Source organism: Balaenoptera borealis (genome assembly GCF_965194805.1).
Source record: "Balaenoptera borealis genome assembly, chromosome: 12".
NCBI classification, from domain to species: domain Eukaryota; kingdom Metazoa; phylum Chordata; class Mammalia; order Artiodactyla; family Balaenopteridae; genus Balaenoptera; species Balaenoptera borealis.
In genome coordinates, this window is record NC_138869.1 from 31,613,542 (window position 1) to 31,639,939 (window position 26,398).

At 40.5% G+C, this 26,398-nt stretch overlaps 1 protein-coding gene and 1 long non-coding RNA gene across 7 annotated transcripts in view; both read right to left on the minus strand.

Moving 5' to 3' along the window:
• PTPRG (protein tyrosine phosphatase receptor type G) overlaps positions 1-26,398 on the minus strand; it is a 718,755-nt gene that overhangs the window by 184,601 nt on the left and 507,756 nt on the right. The gene's annotated exons all lie outside the window — the stretch shown is intronic.
• Positions 90-26,009, minus strand: LOC309606977. The gene is made up of 2 exons (XR_014232176.1): positions 16,889-26,009; positions 90-16,850 (listed from the first exon to the last, which is right to left on the minus strand). It is a non-coding gene; the product is annotated as an uncharacterized lncRNA (long non-coding RNA).

Here is a 26,398-nt window from a genome sequence, read left to right on the forward strand (position 1 = left end):
ATTGCAGCCTTCTGAGAAACCATGAAGCAGAGGGCCCACAGAAACTGTGAGATGGTAAATGTGTGTTTCAGCTTCTCAGCTTCTAGTAATTTGTTATACAGCAGTAGATATTCACATGTCAAGAACTGGGCGCTGGGATATGATACTGGACAAGTCATAGTGCTTCTCCTTACAAAGCTGAGAGTCTAGTTCTAGCTCCCACAGAGGGGATGAGGGCCCTGGCTTCCGTAAAGAATCCACACTTCACCACTGTCCTCACTCTGCATCACTTATTAAAAGGTATTCCCCTTCCTTATGAATAAACCCTTACCACTCTTAGACCTGAGCTGCTATGTTACATCACAGCTTCTAGAGTTTGAGGGGAAGCAATATGTTTAGAATCCAAGTTCCAACCAGGGAAACGTGGCAAAAATAATCAGCAACCCCCAAGCGGAGCCAATAATCATTGATAATCAACTCTGGGGCAGAGAGTTTTCAGTAGCTTTTTTGTTTAAGCAAACATAGAAAACCAGCAAGTTGCAGCACCAAACCTAATGCCTTCTTAATGAAAGCTGTCCCTGGGCAAGGTGCACAGCAAAATGCACAGGCGTGAGCAGCTGTTATTTCTGAGTCATAGCAAGCAAGCCAAGTGCAAACTAATTACACACCCCAATGCTTTTTTTTTTTTTTTTTCTTTTGGAGGGGGTATTTCCACTCTCTGCTTCGTTTGGAGCACTGAATGATTGCTCCTATAGTGTAGTCTCTGAAGACTGATTAAGTATCAATCCACTCTCCCGAGCAATACCTCACAGGGCATTTCCTATTCTAAATCACGCACCCATGGGAGGGCTTTGGTGCCTGATACTATAAGGGGGACTCATGCTCCCTTGTCACTGTCCTCTAAAATCAACGTGTGAACTCTTCCAAACATCCCACTTCATCCACCAAGAAACCAGTGAAAACTGTTTTCGGCAGACATTGTTAAAGCTGTCAGAGTGTCTGGTTAAAGAGCCTTCGGTAAACAATGTTTTCGGGGGATGCAAAAAGATGATTTAAGTGGACCAATGTCTTCAAATCCACAAATTAAAGAAATTCCCTTTAAGTAAGTGATACGTCTAAACAAAGGCCAGCCCCATCTCAAGGAGGATACAGATCAATGTTAACCTAACAGTTCAGCTTTGTATTTAAAATGCACCTCAGTTCAACAGAGGATAAAATTAAATGGCAACAAGCAAAGACAAAATCTTTCCCAGCAGGCCTTGATTGATAGAACATGCCATTTGCAGCAGAACAAAATGGAAAACCAGGAAGTTTGTTCCCAGTAATCACTGCCTCACTGGGCCAACTTCCTCTTCTTTGAGAAAATAATGTGACTTCTTCGTAGAGCATGTAGTCTACTTATTTAAGCAGCAGTACTCAGGATTTTTCAATTCCTCCAGCAGCTCAGTTGGAAAAAAATGGCCCCAGTGGGTTATAAGTGCAGGTAACATTTAAACAGGAAGAAGCTTATCTTATAAAAACTGCCATTGACAATAACCTGAGAATAAGTCACTCCTTAGAAACAATGCAGGTGGATCTCCTGTACTTGAATGTGATGCACTCACCTGAAAAAGCAACTTGGGTTTCTAAGACTAGTGCAGGGGTTAAGTGCAGAGTTTCTGAAACCAGGTCGGTAGACCCAGGTTCAAAAGTTTTCCACTTAACAGCTGTGCGATCATGGGAAAGTTGATTACAATCCCACTGTGCCTCAACTTCCTCATCTGTAAAATGGAGATTACTCCCCCATAACCTCACAGGGTGGTTAAGGGGATTAAATGAATGTTTAGCCCAGTAACTAACATATCCAAGATTCATTACAAATGTAGATAGAGCCACTCTTTCCCCAAAGAGGCACCATGACCAGGCACACACAAACACACACAAAGACATAAATACAACTCTACTTCTGGTTACAGACAGACCAACAATTTGGGGGTTCCAACCTAAATTCAGTCCATCATGACCTCCATGCCAAAATTTCGTTTCATTAAAATGGTACCATCTTTCAACCCAGCAGACCAATCGCCAAAACTTGGAGTTATTTTGATTCCTCCCTTTCTTGCCCCACCTACATAGGATTCATCAGGAAGTCCAGAAGAGGGACTTCCCTGGTGGTCTGGTGGTGAAGAATCCGCCTTCCAATGCAGGGGACAAGGGGCCGGACCCTGGTCGGGGAACTAGGATCCCACATGCCACGGGGCAGCTAAGCCCGCGCGCCAAAACTACTGAGCCCACGTGCCGCAAACTACAGAGCCCAAGCACCCTGGAGCCTGCGCGCCACAACTAGAGAAGAGAAAACCCGCGCGCCACGACTAGAGAGAAGCCTGCGCGCCGCAACGAAGAGCCCGCACGCCACAACGAAAGGTCCCGCACGCCTCAAAGAAGACTCCGCATGCCGCAACTGAGACCCGACACAGGCAAAAAAAATAAAGTCCAGAAGATTCTACCTCCTCAACATAACTTGAATTTGTCCACCACCTCTTGCCAGCTCCTCCATTCTGACCCTAGCCCAGGCTGCCACCACCTTGAACCTGAACAACCTCTGACCGCCTCACCTAACTGGTTTCCCTGCTTTCTTTACTGCACCCTCCAGGAAGTCCTTCTCTACGCAGCAGTTACACCCGTGGTTCTCCCCTGGCTGCCCACTGGAATCCCTTCTAATCAGCTTTCAGAAAAAAACACAGACAACAACAGTGACAAAACACTGTTCCCACTGACCTGAGGTGTGACCTGGGCCCTTCGAAGCTCTCTAGGTGAGTCTGAGAGTGAGAGTCACGGAGAATGATCTCGTAAAAAGTAAATCCAATCACAACACAGGCCTGCTTTAAAGTTTTCCAAGATCGGGCCCAGGCCACCTGTAGGTTCTTATCGCACAGTAATAATATAATAATAATAATTCTTTTTATTCCCATGGTTCACTACAGTCCAGCCTCATTGGCCTCCCTCCTCTTCTTCAAACACCCTGAGCATTTCACTGTCTCCAGGCCTTTGCCCCGCTGACCCTCTGCCGAGAAGGCTCCTCGTTCAGCTCTATGCCGGGCAGGTTCTCACTTTTCAGAACTCAGTTCAGTATGACTCCATCACAAAGCCTTCCCTGAGCGCCCATCCAAACTGTCCCGTCCCATGTATTTGCTAACCATCACTCTGTTTCCCTCCCTGCAAGCACCAATCTCTGCCTGTCAACACCTGAAGATCAGGGTGAAGCCTAGGTGGTCGGTGCATTAGAGCAAATCCAGGCTGGAGGGTCCTTGAAGTTCCAGCAGGTCAGAGGTCCTCATCCCCTCCAAGTGTCACCAAGGTACCACCTGTGACACCTGCTCTCTCATAGCAGTTACTACACTTCACTTTAATGACCTATTTAAACACCTGCCTCCTGACTGGGCTGAGAGCTCCCTGAAGACAGGGCTCAAACTTTCAATGATGAATTGAAATTTTAATGGAGTAATCACAGTTCAGGCATATAAAAGTGGAATCGGCATACAAACGTATGGACACCAAGGGGGGAAACTGGCTGGGTGGGGCGGTGGTGTGATAAATTGGGAGATTAGGATTGACATATATACATGAATATGTATAAAATTGATAACTAATAAGAACCTGCTGTATAAAAAAATAAATAAAATAAAATTCAAAAAAAAAAAAAGTGGAATCGGGCTCTCATTGAGGATCTGGTCTCAGACACATCCCTGCACCACTGAGAACCTGAACTTTCTGTGAACTGTACCAGAGCCATGGACACCACCAGGCATATTCAGAATACTACCTGCCAGCTGCAAACTGATGGTCATAAGTTCTCCCCTTGTGACTATGCAACCATTTCGAACCCCCAACCAATCCTCGCTTAACAAGCATCCTCACTTCTTGCCAGCTCCAGTTATAATTCTTGATAGACAACTCATGTAACTAACCGTAACCTTACGGGTTTTTGCCTTTAGAAGCCATCTCCATTTTGTAGCCCAGTGGAACACAAGTCAAGTGTTTCTTGAATCTGTGTCTCAGGCTGCAGTCCTAGCAAACCCCAAATAAATCCCTTTTTATTTCAATTAGGTCCCTGTTTCTGAATGTTTGGTTAACATTTTATTTAATTTGATTTTATATCACCAGCTCTATCTTAGTGCCAGCAGAGAGTAGGCGCTAACAGATGTTTTCTGAAAAGCAAAACAGGTAGCTATTAAAGAGGTAAAGAAGGGCAAAGAAATAAGGAAGAAAGAGTTCAAAGAAAACTTTAGTCAGGCTATCTAGAGAGCTGAAAGAATTCTGGGATTTATGTCCAAAGAATCTGATTCAAGCCCTGGTTGTATGCTGGCTGTGTGACCTGAGGTAAGTGACTTAATCACTCTGGGCCAGTGGATGATGACTCACACTTCCCAGCGTGGACCTGCAAGGGTAAGATGAAAGGATGTGTCTGACGACAGGTACTACTCCCCACAGCTTAGAGACCAGACATTACACTGAGATGGGCTTTGGTTTTATTTTCTTTGAAGGGACTCTGGAGGTTTTGCAAGCCAAAAGCAAATAATAATAACAATAACAACAACATAATAATAGGAGGAAGAGGAGAATTAATAAAGGACTGCTAAGGCAAGATTCCTGCCTTCTTTTTTAACAGATCCTAATTTGCTCCTAATTAAACACGGTCTTCAAAGTCACGTTGACTTGGTTCAAATCAAAGTTCCATCACTGATGAGCTATGACAGGGGTCAGCAAACTACAGCCATTGGGACAATCCCACCCGCTGACTCTTTCTGTAAATAAAGTTTTACTGGAACACAGCCCTGCCTATTGGTTTACATACTGCCCGTGGCTACTTTTGCACTACGAGACAGCATGGGGCAGTTGGGACAGACACCTCATGGCCTGAAAAGCCAAAAATATTTACTATATGGTCCTTTGTAGAAAAGTTTGCCAATCCCAGCTTTAGGCAAATGAATTACTTAACTTCCCTTAAGCCTCAGTTTCTTCAGTCTATGAAATGGAGATACTAACAGTATTTCCCTAACAGAGCTGTTGAGGCAGTCAAATGAGACAATCCACATAAAATACCCAGCACAGTGCCAAGCACATACAAAGAATTCAATAAATTTTGAATAGTAAATATTTTTTGTTAAATTATCAGTGATAAACTTCATCCCTTCAACCATCTACTCACCCATTCATTAATTCACTAACTCATACACTCAACAAATATTTACTAAGCATCTAGTAAGTTCCAATGATTGAACTAGAATATATTTGACTGCAGATATATCTATCAGATGAACAAAAGAAAAAAGAAAAAAAGAGAATGAAAATTTTCTGTCTGTAATGTCCTCAAAGCCTGTGAGTTATATGATATGAGTATCAGCAGTTATAGTATCAACACTATGTCAACGAGACTTTGAGTTTTGTTTTGAAGAGGCACTGCAGCAGCAAGTCCAGAGCCTCTCCCATACTAAGCCTTCAAAAAACCTTTGGGGAATGACTGACTGATTGATGGTTGTTACAACAGGTTCAAATCCCAGGCAGGGAGGCTTTCAATGATGGCGCGAAACTGCCCCAGTTTTACGGCAACGTAGATGAACTGTGTCTATCTGTAAACATCACATGAAAATCGCCCAAAATCTAGAGACAGTTTTTCACAGGTGGTGTGTTATTCAGCTCTTGGTATCACTGCTAAAGTAATTCCAAAGGCTAAGGGTGCCCTGAGAAATGTGCGAGTTATTTTTGAACGTTAATCTGCAGAGTTCAACACTGTGATGCAAGGCGCAGTGCGATAATTGTTGGCAGAACAGTATAGAGAATGAGCCACAAAAAGCAGTTTGTCAGTGAACTTGGAGAGGTCCCCTTTACACTCTCCAACTGCCTTATAATTTCAGATAAAACTTTTGAAAAAGGTATTGTCTACTTTATTGCCTTCTTCAACACAATCTAAGCCTTAGTAAATGATTAAATCTGGTCCTTTCATTTTTTATTTTTATTTTATTTTATTTGGGCCGCACCAGGCGGCATATGGGATCTTACTTAGTTCCCGGACCAGGGATTGACCCCGCGCCCCCTGCAGTGGAAGCGCAGAGTCTTAACCACTGGACCGCCAGGGAAGTCCCAAAGCTGGTCCTTTTAAATAATTATTGGGTGACCGGGTTCTATTAAGGCCGAAGTCTCGGGGTGTACACACCCTTGCTAAGTGTCACTAGAAGGTAGAGCCCTGGAGAGTTCTCTTGTGAGTGTAGTACATGTGCTTCAGTGTATGGGTGGAGTGATATATAAATTGGCTCCTCTGAAACTTCAGAATTATTTTAAAATTACTGCCTGTGTATTAGCTTCTCAAGGTTGTCCTATAACTGACCCACACGTAAGTTGGATGCCAATAAGAGGTCTCATTAGGCATCAACTCTGAGATGCAGAGGTCCATAGAATAAATGACCCCTCCATAGACACTGAGGCCCTGGATGAAATGTGTGTTGTGATTCACTTTTTATGTTGATTTTTAATTGAGTTATAACATAAAACCGTAAAGTACATAAATCTTAAGTGTACAGCTGTATGAATTTTCACACATGTAATATATACACCACAGTCCAGATGAAGACATATATTTCCGGTACACCAGAGGGCTCCCTTATGACCCACTCCCAGCAGATATCTCAGTATTACAAATGTACAGTAATGGAATTATACACCAGTCTCTTATTCCACCTGCTTTCACTCATCATTGTATCTGTGAGACTCATCCAAGTTCCATGTAGCAGTAGTTTGCTCTTTTCCACTGCTGTAGAGAATCCAATCATATGAAAGTACCATGCCTTATTTATCCAATACTTTGCTGTTTTAGTGGGAAATTATTTCTCTGTCATATAAACCATCACCAATTTGAGGCAGTTTATGGAAAGAAGGTTTTCAGCCAAGACAGTACATCAGGGTGGGATGCAACGTTTCAGGAAAGCAGGCAGCACAGCAATGACACTGCATTTGACCTTTATTCAAATGGTACCAAAGTCATGACCAATACAATGACTGATTCTCAATCAGTGCCTTGACCATGGCAGTCAGGAGAGCATTACTGTCAAGTGCAAGGACTTTAACAAGAGTTGGGCAGAACATTAGGTTTGAGTTTTGGCTACCTGGCTGACTTGGGCAAGTCCCTTAACTTTGAGATTCATTTCCCTCAACTCTGAAATGAAGCATCAGTAACCTCTTATAGCTGTCATGAAAACTGAGACGATCATCCAGGCATTGGATAAGCACCTCAAAACACTAGTTATTTCTGTGTTATAATAGTACAATATATATAATACGATATACTGGGGAAAGTTGCTTTCAATAAAACTGTGATTGGCTAATTAAAAACATCATAGTAAGCTTATTTTTGAACAACTCTCCCACTTACATTCTCTCCCACTATTAGAATGTGCCTTGGACCCATCAATACTGTGCCTGGTACAATTACACTCTCTAATCTTGGTTGAAATTCTTAGATGATAAAGAGAAATTAATAATACTGACTTCAAGCACATATGTAAGTGACATACTAATTCTCTTCTTTGGGTTTAGCCGTCGGTGAAGAGCAAACATGAGTTTCACAGTCTTTGCTCCATCATCAATCACTTTTCACAAAGTGGTAACCCACCTGCTTATATTCCTAGCCCTTTGAAAATGTGTTGATATTCAAAACTACAGAACAAAATTTTAGTTGAGAGTCTGTGCCAAAGATGAACATTCTTTTTAATCTCCTGAGGGGAAGAAAATGTTTCGTTTGTGATTTTCAGTCATTTGCATTAGTGTTGAGAAGATAAACCAATAGGAGGATTATCTATCAATTTTAGATACTATGTATCCCACCCTCCTAGGAAACCGGAGGGAGATTAAAATTTTGTCTGGTTGGAAGTTAGGGCACTGGGGTAAGGAATAATCAGGAGGTAGAACGATGAGAGGAGACAAACATGATGGCTGAAAATCTTTATGTTCCTGATGGCCTGAAAATCTATAAGCTTTGTGCCTCTGTACAATGGAAGCATTCAGCTGAATACCACTTTAGCAAAGGTATGCCCGCTAATACTAGCCCAAGTGTATAAACTGCCATATTTATGTTGGGTTAAAAAATAGTAAATTTTAAAATTAATTTAGTATGTTTAGAGGTCAACATTTCTTTCTTTCCTATGGACTTTCTTATATAACTTAAACTGTTGAAGTACCTGAAGTAACTAGGTTATACAGATAGAAATGAGGAAGAATGAGATTGAATAATAGCACAAGAACCTTGTGAGTTAAAGTCACGACCTCCAAATCAAAAATGCCCCATGTTGATGAGAAACTTATCAAAGGAGCACAGGTATATTTGTTAGAGTGGTATAACCTGTGCTAGCCTTTCAAAATTAATACTGGGCACACTTATTGACCCAGGGGATCTGCTTCTAAGACTTATGTAAAGAAAAAAACTTGGATAAGTTGATAAGGGCAGAAAGATATGAATACAACACTTTGGTGTTGTTCATTACATAAAAAAAATTGGAAACAACTACAAAAAAATCCATTAATAGCTACCTAGTTAAATAAATTATGGTATCACCATTCAGTGTAGCACTATGAAGTTTAAAAAGGATAAGGAAAATTTATATCTTCCAACATCGAGACATGACTATGAAATATTACTAGGGTAAAAAGCACTTTATAGTAGAGTTTCATCCTATTTGGGTGACGCTTATTCATAAATGCTTTTAAAACTTCTGACGACAGATAGAGCAAACGTCAGCAATTCTCTCTGGAGACTGGGATCAAGGGCATCCCATTTCCCCCTTCTCCTTAATGGAACCTCTTGCTGCTTGAAATTTGTACAACATGATTATTTTTAGAACCACAAAAGAATTTGTTTGCATTTTGAAAAAACACTGTATTCAAATGCTGATATGTTTGTAGATATCAGTTTTCATAAACTCATATATACATCAAACATGATATGTGTGTGCATTCTGCGATTCTGATTTGTGTATATATCAAATTTGGTATGTTTCTATCAAATATATAAATGATAAATGAATAAATGTCTATATAACAGCAAGCAAGTTTTTTGGCAAAGACAAACCAGGATGAGTGGTAGCAATAATGCTGCCTTGGTTTCCAATCGGCCACTGTCTTTCTGACACACGGTCAGAGGTTGTAAAACCAGAGCATGACTTCTTGGTGGCTGGCAACAGACCACATTCCTACGCCACTAATCCCCTTTTCCTCCCATGTCGCCCTGGCTGGGGGCAGAAAATGCCGATACTGAATATCTCAGTGGACTGCAGCGAGCCCGGCCTCCCCCTGACCTGGACAAGGAAAACAAGGCAATGTTTTGCAGAACATTAAGATGCTGTTTCCTCAAACAGGCCCACAGTGAAATCAGCTCTCAGACAGGAACCATGATTTTTCTCCTATGACTTGTGATGCATGGGATTCTCTGTACTGGAATAGGTGTTTGAGGTGGCATGGTTCACAGTGAAAAGCAGAGAAGACTTGACGAACTGCACCCCGAAGTGGCCGCTGGAAGAGCCGCCACAGCAGAGGGGACAAGAGTGGACATGAGATGCCAATCTGGAGGAGCAACTGCAGGGAGAGCTACTGTTCTTCTTGCCCTTTCCTCAAGGACCCCTCCTTACAGACATCAACACAGACACACACACACACACGCATCTCGGGGACATGGTCATGCTTCTGGCTTAACCTGGTATCAGTTATAATCTCTTTCATTTTACCAGCAGGACCTCTACCAACCTAGTTCAAAATGATTTCAGTCACCGCCTCTATCATGCCCAGGTAGGATCAGCAGAGAACCATCCCAAATACTGGCCACAATCTATCCTTTTTCAAAATAATAACTGTCAGTATCTACTGAGATTACAGTGCCCCTCACAGTACAACTAGTGGTCCATGGTCATTACCTCACTTTGCCCACAACAACCCTGTGAGGTAAGAACAAGTGATCATCTCATATAACAGATCTGGCAACAAAGCCCTCGAGAGAACAAGTGGTTTTGGCCAAAAGTCACACCTACAAACAGGTGGGAGAGGGCTCAAACCTTAGGCCTATCATGGTCTTGCTGGTATATCCGAAGGTGTTGCCTACATTGTCATAATTCCTATTCCCCATATGCATGGTTTCCTTTCCAGCCCCATGACAATTTACCCAATCCTTCAAATTCTTAAGGATGGCAGGAGCCATGAAAAATCTTTTTAAAAAGCCATATGTGTTCACACACACCCACACCCACACACAGACACAGGTAGGCGAAGGCTTCTTTAAAGAATGATATGCAAAAACAACAGCCAAATTCCCTAATTCATGTAGGGAAAACAGTATTTCAGTGGGACAATCGATATTGAAGAGGAAAAGGGTCCAGGTCCAGGGTGAACAATATTTCAGGAATACCATATTGGAAAATGACAGGTTCCTTTCATTTCAGGACTTATCAGAGAGCCCTCGTGATGCTAAACTATACTGTCTGTCTCCGAGAGGAGGAGGATATTCTAGACTAGAAATCACCTCCCAGGATTCCATCAAGGCCGAGCATCTTCCAGGACTAGCGCTCCTCCAAGTATGCGCCGGGAAGGGCTGGTCTAGCGAATTTCATCGCACCGCCTTCAGCAATGTTTCAGAGCTCCAGACGGCCCAGGCATTGCCTTGGCCCTGTGATTTTAACTTCTCTGCAAGAACTGCACGGAGAAAGGTACCCAATTCCACTCAAGGGACTCACTAGAACAATTCTGGGAAGGGAATGTCTTAAATATCATTCTGCATAGTGCACATCTATGAAGGGACACCGGACTCTCAATCTGGCTCCATGAATCTTGTCTGCATAAAGGTTCCAAAACTAGAATCACTTCACACAGAGCTCTACACTCTCCAAACCAATGATATTCCACAAAGCACTCCTGCCTCATCCCGCACAGCTGGCTTCCAGTAATTTATACAGTAAAAGAAATGTTTCTTCAAGTCCCAAAGTGTGCATATTCAGACACCATTTCAAAGATCTAGTGTCGTAAACTATTTTCATTGATTACAGAGGACCTACCAATTTGCAGCCCTTGAAATTCCTACCAGCAAGTATTGTGTATGCAGAGAAAATGGGAAACAATTGAAAAGACAAATGAATGTTCATATGCTTAGAAATCTGAACGGATTGTACAGAACAGAATACTTCTGTTCTGCAACATTACTTAGTTTAGAAATATGAAGCAATACAAATGCTAATGCAAACTCTATCGCACTGTTGGTTAACTTTTCACACACCCAGGTACTGTCTCGCTGACAAACTTGCAAGGCAGTGCCTTAGTTATCATGCCCTTTTTTTTTTAAGCACCTACTCCAGTGCCAAGCATGTTGGCAATGCTGAATAAATCTCTGCTGAGTGGATAAATGCCTCTATACTATAAAGGCATAAAAGGGTATTTACTTATTCTGTACTCAATGCAGTAATGCTGGTAAGACTATTCAGCACCTGATTATGGAATGTCTGATGTAATCCATGCTAAAATAAAATCAGTTATTAAGCAGAAATATTAAAGAATGTCAAAGAGAATAGGGTACTGGTCACGAGTTGGCAGTTCAATAGCAACTAATTTTTTTTTGCAGGTGGCTTTTCTCTTATCCCTTTTCTTTCAGTCAAGGTCCAATCAGGAGACAGAGACCACATCGGTAATTTGAACAGGCAAAACTTAATATAAAGAATTGTTATCAAGTAAAAGGTGGTTAACTACCAAAAAAGGGGTGGGTGGAAAAGGGGGAGAAAGGGCTCTAAGGAGTACAGGAGAAGCAAATGCAGAAAGTGGCCACTAAGTCGAGAACAGACAGAGAGTGAGCAAGGAAGAAATTAAGAACTCAGAAGAAGGCCCTCCCCGCAAGGCTGATATTGAGACCTTTTTGGGGAGGGTGTGGATGTCACAGGAACATGACCTAGAACCCAGAGCATGGAGCTTGCCAGAGGGTGTGTGCTGGCGATGGTCCAGAGGACTGGCCTTCTAGGTAGCAGAGAAACTTGCTGGAGAGTGAGAGCTGGCTGGAGCACGTCCAGAAGAGTGGTTTGTTGGATGGACCAGAGAGCATAGCATAGTACAGATGAACTGCTATTGACACAAGTGGGCTGGAGGTGGTCTAAGAAGGAGCAGCCCACCTAGCGGTGGAGAAACTGGCTAGAAGGTGTGGGCTGGAGCTATTGCGAGAGCTGCCAAGACGGCCACTGAGCCACCCTCCTGCTAACCCACTGTCCCCCACTCCCACACGTAGCTCACAGAAGCAGGAGGGGAGACCTCACCCTTTGTGGTGTCCCCTGGCGCCCTCTATGGACAAAGACTACCACTGTACCAGCTACCAAAGGAGAAATGTTTACAGGGTTCAGCTCAAGTATCACAATAGGCAAAGGAGGGTGGATTTGTAACTGAGAGCCAAAAAGTGGCTGACTGGCTCACCTTCTGCTAAAGAGTTTGAGTAAGAAGGTAGAAGTTTCCATGGATTCATCAACAGATGCCCAAAATTTAATAAAGCCCTGATTGAAAGCTTTTTCTCTGTAACAGGAGAATTAGGAAACAGTAAGCACTTAGTACAATGCCTCATACAAGTAGATGCTCAATAAATACGTAATGAATGAATCGATGAATAAGCACATAAATGTTTTCAGTGTTTTATCTTTGACCAGGACACTGGTTAGTTTGCCAGTTTCTGGAGGAAATATCTGTATTCAGACACCAGAAAATATATTTTGTACCTTTTCTTTGTTATAAGATAAGCTAGGAAAACTTACTATAATATGTATCACATATTACTCAAAACTCAATTCACATGGAAAAAAAATCTCCAGAGAAGTCGTAATCCATTTTCTATAATGTTATTTATAGCCGAAATAAACATTTCTTCAAGTTGATAGGTTATTGCCTGGGACTTAGAAACATTTTGGTCGAATTATAAAAAGCTGCCTTTATCATGGTATATGTTGTAATAGTATTTCATACACATTTTTTATGCTGCAGGCATATCAGTATACCTTTAGTGGCCCAGAAACCTCCTTTTTATGAAAACGTGGGGGACATAAAAATTGCAACTGAAATTTGGAGGTGATTAATCGTTTTATAGGAGTATGCTACATTGCATAAATAATTTACCGTACAATGTGTTGGAACAGCAAGCTCCCATGATGCACGTAAGAACCTAATTCTATTGACAACATTTTTATTGAGACGTAATCCATCACAGCCATGTCCACTGTGAACAGCGAGATGTAACTAACGCTGTAACTAACCATATGTCTGTAATTTCCATTTCTACAACTAACTGTTTCATATTTCTCTTGTTCTCAACATTAATGCGAACACCCTGAACACCTCTAATTTATAGGTGAGAGAGATCATGGTTCAATACGGGAAATCAAGTCCTTAATGCTGAGAGTAGCCTGATTGATATTTCTGGTGAAGATCATCAAGAAAAGAGACAGCTACCATTCTTCTTTTCAATAAGTTTCCTACATTAATATCAATTTTTATATTCTTCCCATAAAACCATATGAACCCTTAGAAAGGAGAGTGGGCAGAAGTTGTACACACAAAGATATTCAGTGCTACAAAATAAATAAAATTAAAAAGATCTTTTTCAACATGAAACGGTTACATTGCAAAGAGCTATGCTCCATTGAACAGATCAGTTACCTGCTTCTAGTGAACACGCACAGTTTTACTAAAGACATTTGTAAGGTCTCTCAGAGGTCACAGGGGACCAAATAAAATCAGGACGAGGACTGGAAGAGAAACACATATTGGCACCCCAGGAAAGACAGCATTCACTCACAGGATCCCTAATGGAGATTTACACCCTCTGATCTTACTCTCCTGCCCAAGTTAGGGCTCTCAGTACTTCCCTGCTTGGTTTGTGGTATCTGCCAAGACAGACCACAAACAGGCTAACTCTGATGCTAGAGTCCACCCAAGATTTAAAAAAAAAAAAAAAAAATCACCCACCATGAACCAGTGATACTGTCCCTTCTCCTCTCTGGATTCCACCTCTGTGTCCATGATGGCAAAACCACAGAAGTGGTAGAAAATCTGCCTGTATCACTTCCTTTTCAGTTTTGGTATAGAGAATATAATTTTACCTGGGCAAAAATATATTTTAAAAATATTGTACAGGGACTTCCCTGGTGGCGCAGTGGTTAAGAATCCGCCTGCCAATGCAGGGGACACAGGTTCGAGCCCTGGTCCGGGAAGATCCCACATGCCGCGGAGCAACTAAGCCTGTGCGCCACAACTACTGAGCCTGTGCTCTAGAGCCTGGGAGCCACAACTACTGAGCCCGCGCGCCTAGAGCCTGTGCTCCAAAACAAGAGAAGCCACCACAATGAGAAGCCCGCGCACCACAATGAAGAGTAGCCCCCACTCGCTGCAATTAGAGAAAGCCCACACATAGCAACGAAGACCCAATGCAGCAAAAAATTTAAAAATAAATAAATAAATATTGTACAATACTTAGATTCAGTAGGGTGACCATGAAAATAAAATTTGGGAATTCTATTTTAAATATATGACAATAAAGATCAGTTATTGTGATATAACCTTGACATTGATAAGAAAGGTAGCAAAAGTTCCTAAATTTGTGAATATTACTACAGCAAATAATTGTACCAGAAATCCTCACACTAAAGCCAGAATTGCATCTGCCATGCTCACTGCTGTATCCTAATTAAGTATATAGTGCAGGGTTCACTGAACATTTATTAAAGGAACGGATTAAGAAACTTTAGAAGAGCCCAAGGTCCAAGCTGATGCATGAACGATGGACAACTTGTTACTAGACAAGTGATTTGTTCCTGATGACCCAAATTACATGTCAAGGGTTCCTGTCATCTTCAAAAGCAGTAGGATCAGCTGTCTAAACTGGAAACACTGAATCCATCCAGACAGAGACTCTACTCTATGCTCCCTTAAGCTCTTTTCCTTTTTTAAAAAAATTTTATTGAAGTATAGTTGATTTACAATGTTGAATTAGTTTCAGGTGTACAGCATGTATATGTATACATGTATATATCTTCTTTTTCAGATTCTTTTCCATTATAGGTTATTACAAGATATTGAGTATAGTTCTTTTCTTACCCACTCAGAGGCAACTCTACCACACCCCTCTCCAGAAAGTATTCCCAGAACCTTCTGGTTTTAAATGTATCTCTAGGCAAGTAAAGTAACACATATTCAAAGGGAAGTGAAAATCAAAGAGGCTTATATTAGGAAATCTTCACTTTCCCATCAACAGTGCGGTTTTATAGCTGTTGATTTCAGTTGTCCATATTAGAAATTCATTTTCAGCAAGACAGTTAATACCAATCTTGAATTTTCTCAAGTTTTATTTTCTGGGGAAAAAAAGTCATGTCAAAGCCTAATAAATCTATGACAGTAATTAACCCAAATCACACACCAGAACATTAATATAGCTATTCGGCCGCTGCTGCTAATGCACACGCCCTAGAAATACAATGAATTTTCCCACTGATGACAACTAAATCATGTTCTTTGTCTTAGTAAAACTCCAGCCATAAATATCTGTGGAAAATTGATGCAGCATCCCCCCAGTTCCATGATTAACAATGAAGTTCCTACATCTTTTAGCATAAAATACAGGTGCTCATAACACCAAAATGACCACACTTCTTTAATTAAGGTGTTTTTCCCCAAAACTCTAGTTAAAATAATTATTTCTCTATTATAATCAGCATTGAGACATGTTAATTGCAGGAAATTTAGAAACTACATATAATCAAAATTTAGAAACTACAAAAAAATCAAAATTGAAGTTTATCCTATCATCCAGATGTAAACAACAGTAATAATTCGGTGTATAAACTTCCAGTTTTTATTCAATGCAATAGCGAATCATTATCATAGGTTACATTTATTAAGTGCCAAGTACTATGCTAAGCACTTTAGGTGAATTATTGTTTTCATAATGATCCTATGCACTTGCTAATTATTACCATTTTATGCATAAGGAGATTCAGGCTTATACTAGTTATTAAGTCACTTGCCAATGTTCACCGAACCAGCAACAGTGAAGCTGAAGTCTCAGGTCCCCCCTACATCATCAGCGGTCCCCAACCTTTTTGGCACCAGGGGACCGGTTTCGTGGAAGACAATTTTTCCATGGACTGGGGGAGGGGGGGGCCGTGATGGTTCAGGTGGTAATGCGAGTGATGGGGAGCGGCAAATGAAGCTTCGCTCACTTGTCTGTCGCTCACCTCCTGCTGTGCGGCCCGGTTCCTAACAGGTCGTGGACCGGTACCAGTCTGTGGCCCGGAGGGGTTGGGGACCCCTGCCCTACGTGATTGTTTCCCAAATGTATGAAAAGTATATGCACAAGTATATGCAAGTGTAGTTTCATTATGCTTCAACCTCACTTTTAGTGGCTGCTTATGATTCGACTGCACAGATAGACCATAACGTATGTAACCCATCCCACTATTGGACATATGGGTTATTTTAAACTTTTCACTATTATTATTTTTTAAAGTCTGAATGAACATCTTTATGGCTATGTCCATACCCATGTTAATTTCCTTAGGATAAACTTCTAGCAGTAGATTTTCCGGGTTAAAAAAAAAATATGTAAAGCTCTAAAATTCTGGACTCATGGTCACAAGTGGCATTGCAGACAACTATGTGGGAGGGCCTTTCCCAATGGAGTGTTTAAGTGAATTCTGTTCCCCATCAAAAGCAAGTCTAATAAAGAAGCAGAGAATTATGCTCAAGTCCACCATTTTAAATGGTTCTTGATGACGTAAACACAAACAGCATTCTACATTTCTCCACTGAATGTTGACATTGTTATGAAATACTCTTAACAGTACCTGGTGCATACATTGTTATGAAATACTCTTAACAGTACCCGGTGCACACTAGCTATTTCATGTAATTTACTAAGTGAATGACTGAATCAACAATTGAATAAAACCAAGATAATTACCAAGAGAAAGACAATTTCCAGATAACAAGGGAAAGGACTGAAACCCCTTAGGTCAGACTTCTAAGCATCACAGTAGGGTTGCAACTTAATTTTGACTATTAGAGTGTGATTTTGGAATTTCCAGCGCTGTAGGATTTCATGCCCGAATCTCATATTTGGCTCACAAAACAAAGCAAACGAAGACAATAACTGCATATCCCGGAAGCTGCGCAGGATGAAAGGAGAACAGTGCTTTCATACAGTCATTTCACCATGACACTGCACCTGAGTGCATGAGTTGGGTGACAAATCACCATAACTATGTCCTTCTGCCATTTAAAATAATGGAAAAAAATCCCCCTAAGATTCCACATCAGTGTTGCCATAAAGTGCGTTTTGTGTTTTGGTAGGAAGAAAAGCAAGTAGGGCTCCCTCCAATGTAGCAGAAAGCACAGGCTGTGGCATGGTGTGTGCCCTAAAGCAGAGGACACCATACAAATGATAACTTGAGTGAGATAAATTAAGACACATAACCCCCCCCTTCAAAGTTAGGCAAGGCTTACTCTCTGCCCGTATGATCAGAGTACAGAGCCATGATGAATCCATTTTACCAGCTCAAGTTGGAAGAGGTGTGCTATAATTTGAGAATCTTACAATGGACTATTGGTGACATTCAAGAGACTGTAAGTAGCTAAAATTATATATACATGTAAATGAGAGATAAAGAGGAACAGGGAATACTAGAGTACTTGGAGGCTGACAGAAAGACATAGCTGATTGCAGAGAAAATTTACGTGTCCCCTTCCTTTCTTTGCCTTGTGTCAGAAAAGTGTTTAATGTCAAGAGGTCAAAATTCACAGCTCTTCTGTTTCTGCGCTACCTTCCAAAATGTTAGCTTGGCAAGAAGTTAGGCATAGAACTTTGCTAGCAGATCATTTTAGGTTGGATAGTCCAACTGACTTAAAAATGACATGCACACTTGATAACACATATGCCTGGGGCAAAATTCCAACTTACTCTCTACCAAAGCATAGTTCTGAGCAGCTATGCTGGAGAAGCAAAAATATACCTAACATTCTAGAACCTGAGCTAATAACAATGTTGGTTCCTTAGCGGGAACCGCACAATGCTGCACTTCTCTTTCATCGATGATTTTATTGCAACAGGATCCTGCACCTGATGGTAAGAAAGTCAAGTAAGAGGAAACATGATTCAGATTATGAGAAAACTCTTGCATTATGCAGGTTGCTTGAAAATTTGGATCTAACTACAAAATCACATCAAAATTACACAAGCTGTTGGGACCCCAATACAACTCCTCATCTAGTGGGCTTTCCAGGCTGCCGACTTCCTCTGCCTTGTCCCTGGACAGTATCACCGTCTATGTGCCTGGATTCTCCAGTGACAGGTGTCATCAAAATGCAGACACAGATACTCTGCCACCTGGCCTGGGCTCGCTGCTTTTATTCACCATCTGTCACAAAATGACATCAAAATGGAAAGAAGGAGAAAACATCATAGGCTTGAATTTCTTCATGGGAACCGAGGAAAAGGAACAAACTGGGGGATAACTAAATAGTCCTTTCTAGGGCTGGCCTTTCTAGGTACATCTCAGACTATGGAAACGGGAAAGATGTTTTTTTTTTAATGAGACTGAAATCTCAGGTGTTTGAAGTGTATCACTCTTCTTTTACTCCTTTAGAAGAATTAAATGCAGACCTGTGGGAAGAGAAGGCAAAACCCTGCTTAACACTGTTAACTGGTGGGGAGCTGGCGAGAGCTGAGGACTACAAAGTCTCTTAATGAGTTTGATTTAATAGACATCTACTCTGCACAGGCAGAATGCAGAAGACTGGCTTCCCTGTGTTACAAAAGAGTCCAAGGGTGCTGCAGAAAGATCAGAGTCTTTAGGCTGAGTGTCCAAAAGCTGGAAATACAAAATAAAGGAAATGTGATGAGGAACAGGATTTATGAGAAAATGCCTATTAAAAAATAATTTTATAGGACTAAAAATCATGGAGGAAAGAAGGGAAGCAGGATACTACAAAAGATGGGCTAGGAAGATACAACAAAAAGGCTTGTGATTTCACTCCTAATTTTTAGTACCAAGATTGAGAAATGGGTTAAAAAAAAAAAAAGCCACTAAAATAATCTAGAGCAACAAGCTAAAAGAGTTCTCAAAACTTGTTAATCATGTTATCTTCAGTTTAGGTGACAGCATGAGCACAAGAGAAATTACTGGTAAGTGTCATGTTATAAGACCAGTTTTCAAGTTTCAGCACAATACACTTCCTTTTCCTACATAATGCCCCTGGTATGGGGAGCAAAGCTCACAAATCAGAAGGGCAATTCTTCCTTAGTTGTAGCCACTGCCCTCTCAGACCCCTCCAGGGGTCACCTCTCAGGAGTAGAGATAAAAAACATTGATTTCCTACCAAGGAATACTAAAGAAATTCCTACTCAAAATGGACCCTATGCTATTCTTTTCAATTCTAAAATAAAGGTGTTAACAAGTGAAAACAGATATTTAAGTACCTACCCTGCACTAGGCATAAGACCAGGTACTGAGAGTGCAAAACCGGTCAAATAACAGGACCCTCTCAGAAAATCTACATTTGAGAACAAAAGATGAACCTTTATCCTGCTGTAAAATATTACTAGAGAATAGGATAATAATAAATTAGGGAAAGATATAAACAAATACATTTTTAAATGGAAAAAAAAATGAATGTCAATGAAAATTTGAAAAATGTCCATCTTCAGTGATAACTTTAAGAAAAAGAGAGACTTTTTTTGGCCTACTGTATCAGGAAAGATTTTAAATAGCCCATTCTCTTTTGCCTATGTGGTTCCATTTCTAGGAAATGGTTGGTAGTAGAAGAAATCAATCTGCAGGGGTAGGTCTGGGCCAGACTAAAACATCTGGGTTTTATTCACAGGTAGTTAGAGATCCACTGCCCAGTTCTAGACGAGGATAATTTTAAGGGAAAAGTGCTACTAGTATCGAAGGAGCATGAAGGATAGCGTGGAGGTGGAGAGTCTGAAATCAAAGTGAACATAAATACATGCATATGTATAATCGAATCACTTTGCTGTACTCCTGAAACTACCACAACACTGTTAATCAACTATACTCCAATATAAAATAAAAATTAAAAAAAAAAAAGATCTTAAAAAAAGGGAACATTTCAGATATTTCACAAAAGTCCAAGGGTAAGATAGTGGTAAGAGTTTATAAAAGGCTTACAGCTCAAAAGCACAACTTAAACATATCTGAATCCATTAATACTATTATCATAAGATTAGTTGAATTGAAAAAAACAGTCAATTGGGAGACTGGGATTGACATATATACACTAATATGTATAAAATGGATAACTAGTAAGAACCTGCTGTATAAAAAAATAAATAAGATAAAATTTAAAAAAAACCCAAAAAAACCAGTCAAATTATTCTTTGGCATGGTGGAGCCTTGTATGCAAACAATGTGATAGATTGTCAGAATTTGTCACATTTCAATTACTTGTTTTGGCATTTTACAGACTAAAGTTCTATGTGACTTCCCTGAAAACTTCCCTTTCAAACTAAATTTGTTGCGTTTCATGATGCAATGGAATCGCTGAGATAGCAGTGAAGTCTCTGCTTCATTTTTTTTATGATGATAACTTTTCAACAGAAACAAAAGTAGAAAGAGTAGTCTAATGAGCTCCTGTGTACCCATCAACTCAGCTTTATGATCAATCTTCTTTCATCTACATCTTTACCCTCTTCCAATTATGTTGAAGTAAAGCCTCAATCACATTTTCTTGGTAAATATTTTCATATGTATTTTTAAAAGAAAGGGACTCTTTCAAATGCCTTTTAACAGATTCCTTTAGTATTTGGGGTGCTACTTTATCATCGCAAATTAGTTTATAGAGGCAAACATTTAAATATGGTTTAGCAGAGAGGTAGAGAAAAAACCAAAAGAACCCTGGTTCTGCTTTTCACCAGCAAAACAGAAAACAAAAAAAACAGGCTGAATTTGAAACAGCATAAAAAACCCACCTGTCCGTTGCTCAATGGAGACAGTGCACCATTTGAAAATGCCTCCGATTATTTTTTCCACAAAGTCTTTACTAGTATTTTTTCCAAGTCTAAAAAGCCCACACCTTTAGCTAAATCAACTAAAAAATTATGAGATGGGAACCGAGGGATCCAGAATTCAGGCCAGACATTCCCATGTGCCTCTTGGACTTTTGCTTATGATTAGAAAACAGAAAAATATCCAGGCAAATTTGGTGTGTGGCCCGACCCACTCTCCGACTGACGTGATGCCACATCATGGTAGAGGAAGCCTGGCCACAGTGGTTTGACTGCCCAGAAACTGGAAAGCACGGATATGACAGTGCAGGGGTGGGTTTTCACTCAGCGGCAAGGAGATTCTGGGAAATAAAGAAGGCTCCTATTTATTCACTTATTTAAAACTGCATGTGGAAATACCACATGTTCTTTATAAGATACAGAAAAGACTAGAACAGGATCAAGCCACCCAAACTCCCACCACACAGGTCATCAGTGCTGGAAATTGGGTCACAGGCCCTTCCAAATTTTCCACGCACACATGAACATATTTTGCAGCACGGATGAGATCATTTGTTAGGAACATTACACTGGGCAGAACAGTAGCAATGGCAGAGTTCAGGGGTTGAATCCCCAACTCCTCCACTTACTAGGTATGTGACCTAACATCTGGACTCTAGTTTTCTTATCTAAAAATGAAGTTACCAAAAGTATTTCCTTCACAGGTACTATGAATATTTACCTTCCAAGTGACGCAATATATGTAAATTGCTTAGATGCGCTCCTGGTAACAGGTACCATTACGTGTTTGCTATTCTTAATTGCTTTGTTCACTTATGGTATTAACATTTTATCAACAGTAGTATTAAGTAATAATGTGACTTAGGTCATTAGAAGTCCCCATATAGCATAACTTTTAATGGCTATACAATATTCCAACTTCAGGATGGGCCTAATTTACTTAATCATTTCCAAAATGTTGGGCAGTTGGGATTGTTCCACCAATTTTCACTAACATAAATAATAGTGTAATCCACACCTTTGTGTCCAAAACTTTCCCGACATTTGAGTTATTTTTTTAGGATTAAATTTCAGGCCTAACAGACCATTTTGAAAGACTAGTGTATGTAGTGATAGGTGGTGAGGAATTAAAAAACCAGATTCCACACTGAGGGTTTTTTATATCAGAATTTGTGGTAAAAGCAGAAAATCCTAAACTAATCCAACTTTGAATTATAGCACGTAGTACTCTGAGTCACAAGTACAAGCAAATCCTCCTTATATAGACAAATCCCAAACAAGGGCCCCAATTCTAGCACCAATGGTGAGAATTCCTAACTGTTGGAATTTTATGAGTAAATCGGAAGACACAGCTCTTATTTGTAGGCTGGTAGCCATCAGAGGCACTTCCTGTCTCAAGCAACTCTAAATCCTACATTTGCATAAAAATTTATCATCTCAGAATTTGTTTGTCCATTCACACTGAGATATGCACTGTTGTTTCTAAGACATCTTATATTTTAATTCTCCATTCCCTAAAGTCAGAATACATTCTGTAGCTGCAACCCTTTAAGTTCATGCATCCAATTCAGTTCTACCATCTGTTAGTAATGAGCTATAAGCATGGAAGGTTAGGAACTACCAAAGACTGCTATCTTCCTGAGAGTATATACAAAGATACTTAGCATGCCTTCCAGAATAGTCACTTAACCTATCCATCCATGGGAGAAGGCCAACAACTATAGAAACATCAGCTTTCCTAGAAAGCAGTAAAGAACACAGGCGTAAAAGTAAAGGTCTGGGTGCTAGTTCTAGCTCTGTGAACTCGGGCAAGTCACTTAACCTCTTATCTTTCTTTCCCCCAACCTGGTAAGAAAAATGACCAGAAGAAAACCTGGGGCCAGGATGAAGGGTGTGAGGAAATCCACAATGCCTTATTTACCAACTTAAGGACCAAACAATATAAGTAAAGGCACATGATAAATTATCATGCCCTGTAGAAAGGTAAATTGATATTAAAATATTTGTTCTAGTTCTTTTACCAATTAGTCATGTAATCTCTCAAAAGCTTAGTATCCATAATGAAGATAATCTCTAATTAGGATTAGTAAATCTCCAAATAGTGACCACTCAAACCTGGGAAGGTATGATGACAGTAATTATTATTCTGAGATATTCATTGCTTACTTTCATGACTGAAGTTAATTTCCTAGCATTATATTGTGCATTTAAAATTTTTTTTACTGAAAGTGCTTTTGAGAATCCCAAATGCCTCCTCTTCTAGAGAGTTCTTCATGAGATAATAATGTTTGGCCATGCTTGTCATCCCACTAAAGTATTTCTAAAAACATAAATAATACACCTTGTGTACCTTACAAAATAATAGAAAAATTTAAAGAGGACTGAACAGGAAAATCAACACCATTTCTCTGTATTAAAAATGCATAAATTTGATTTAACCCAAGTTTCAAAATAGAAAGACTATAGTAGAATAGAAATTGCATAGAAGAGATCCTTTAGGAAAACGAATTTCTGGCTTTTAGATACAATAGTCCATATTTATTAAATATATAATGTAATATTATGTTCATTATTATTTAATACCCCAAATACAGTGAAGTTAATTATTGAACTGTTGGTGTTCTTGGAAATTCTATTTTCTGAGCATTCTAGATACAGATGGTACCAAAAACTGAGTGCAATTTATTCCCTGCACGGATACCATCTAGAAATTTGTTTTTAAGGGAAGGACTAGGAGTGTGGGATTAGCAGATGTAAACTATTATATATAGGATGGATAAACAACACGGTCCTACAGGGAACTATATTCAGTATCCTGTGATAAACCATAACGGAAAAGAATAGAAAAAAAAGAATGTCTATATGTGTATAACTGAGTCACTCTGCTGTACAGCAGGGATTGCACAACATTGTAAATCAACTATGTTTCAATAAAAAAATAAATTAAAATTTTAAAAAAAGTTCAATCCTACTCTGCTATGGTATTTTTAATTTGGAAAAGGGATGTGGAGGGGGTCCTCTTTTGCCCCTAAAGACGTGTGGCCCTCTAAGTCGTATTCATAGACCAGTGACACGAGCATGTCAAAAACGCACCATTACTCATGAGTGTTCATGTATTTTTGTGGAGATGCTCAGGCCAGAAGTCCTTTAAAGAACACTAGGTGCTGCTGTGGGGTTTATTTAGGTGTCATCTGCTGGACCAGTCCCAGGTTTGGAGCAATACTGCCTTTGGCAGAACAGAACTGCATTTAATAGGAGTCATATTCTCACTTCTCAGCTGGAAGATTACGTGAGCAAGAGCTAAAGGAACTGGGAAGACCATCCTTTTTACCAACTCTTTTTCACACCATTAGGTTTTACAACCAGTATCTCCTTTATAGGACTAAGTGGAACAAGGCAACCAGTTACAAAGAGAATCTGAGTTCGCCCTCTGCTTAAATGCACCATAATAGTAACAGCTGGCTGGGGGCTTCTTTGTGTTTCTGACAGCGCGTTCCTAATGGTGTCATCTTAAGCCAGCTCGGCCCCATCATTTCACTTTTAAGATGGAGGGCTCTTTGCTTCGTGTTTTTAAGATTCACTGGGAAACTGTGTACGTTTAAAAGTCCTTCTGTGCTATAAATGAAACCTAAATGGAAGGTTTTTGGAACTGTAACAGAGTATAAAATGTGATTGGTATTACATTAGGTGGATGGTCCCAACGCCACTGTAGCTTGGGACCATCCACCTAATTTGTTCTTTTATTCTGATAATTATAATCAAGCTTCAGCCTGGTCATCAATCTGCCGTTAAACTGAGGGTGGAGAGATAAGATGATACTCTATGACAACTGTAATTTTTACATATTAGACATCCAAAGACTATTTGCAGAAACACACTAATGAAATCCCCATGAAGTTCGATCTATGGGTTTACGGGTTTAACAATATGGCTGCAAAATTAACTTTCACAATGGAAAGCAGTCAGCTTGCATTTGCACAGATAACGCATGGCAAAATGCACACATGAGCTGATCATCGTAATCACACCCCTGTCCAGCTCTCCAAATTTATAATGGAACCAGACGAAGACAGAAGGCCCATTCAATACATTCGCACAATGCACAAAAGACAAGTAAAGAAATAAACACAACAGGAGAAAACGTCCAACTTGAAAATCAGTGAAAAGTGAGCGTAGAAAAAAATTGCTGGCATCAAAACAACAATGAGGATATTGCTACAAACCTGCTCGTGAGCAGCATTTATAAAACCCCTCTGACCTGCTTTCCTACCCAGAAGTGTTATTTTCATTCGTCACCAAGTTGCTTCAAAGGGAGCCTCCCAGAGCTTGAAACTAATTTTCTTCCTCTTACATAAGAACATAAAATTCCTACAATCTTGGTAACAGAAAGAGATCATTTCTCCCCAGGTCCCAGCTACCACCATCTCTTTATGACAAACGGATGACAGTGATCCTCCCTGGTTTCTCTCTAGCTTGGCTCTCAACCACAGCCTTCCTGATCTGTTCCAAAATGCTAACTAAGTTAGCCTCCGCACCCAGCCAGTTTCTCAACGGCTCCCCTGCATAAAAGTCCAGAGTTGATGGCCTTCAAGGATCTCTGGGGTCCAGCTCCACCCCTAGTGGCTTCCTTTCAGGTCCATGGACATTCTGTTCTCCTGCCTCAGGGCCATGGCACGTGCTACTCCCTTGGAGCTCAGAGCTTCTTGACCTAGTGAGATTCTGTGCAATCATGTTTTCTTCACGTAGCCTCTCCTGACCCCCAAACTGGGCCTGGACCCCGTGATATGCTCTCAAAGCACTGAACGTCTCTTTCCGTCACTGGGCTTAACACAGGTTTAACCCTGAATCCAGGGCACATTTATATGATTAATATCTATTCCCCTAACAGACTGTGATGTCCACAAGGACCAAGGCCGCATGGGTACCTCCTAACCAAGGCCGCACGGGTATCTCCTAACCAAGGCCGCACGGGTATCTCCTAACCAAGGCCGCACGGGTATCTCCTAACCAAGGCCACACGGGTATCTCCTAACCAAGGCCACACGGGTATCTCCTAACCAAGGCCGCCCCAGAGCCCAGCAGAGCATCCGGCACACACTGGGCTACAAGGGATATTTGGTGAATGAGCACTGAAAGAGGTCAGCTTAGTCTATATGCATAAGCTGCAAAGGTCTAGATAGTAACACTCTTCTTCCACTGAGAACGCAGGATAGTACATAATCCACTGTATTGGTGTAATGTCCCAATATTGCCTTTTGTATCCAGAAGAGCCATGGAAGTCGCCAGTTAGGTGACACCCAAACCAAGTCGCAAAAATCTCCTTTTACGCATCCTTCCTTTGCCTCAGTGTAGGCCACACAGGGGATGCAG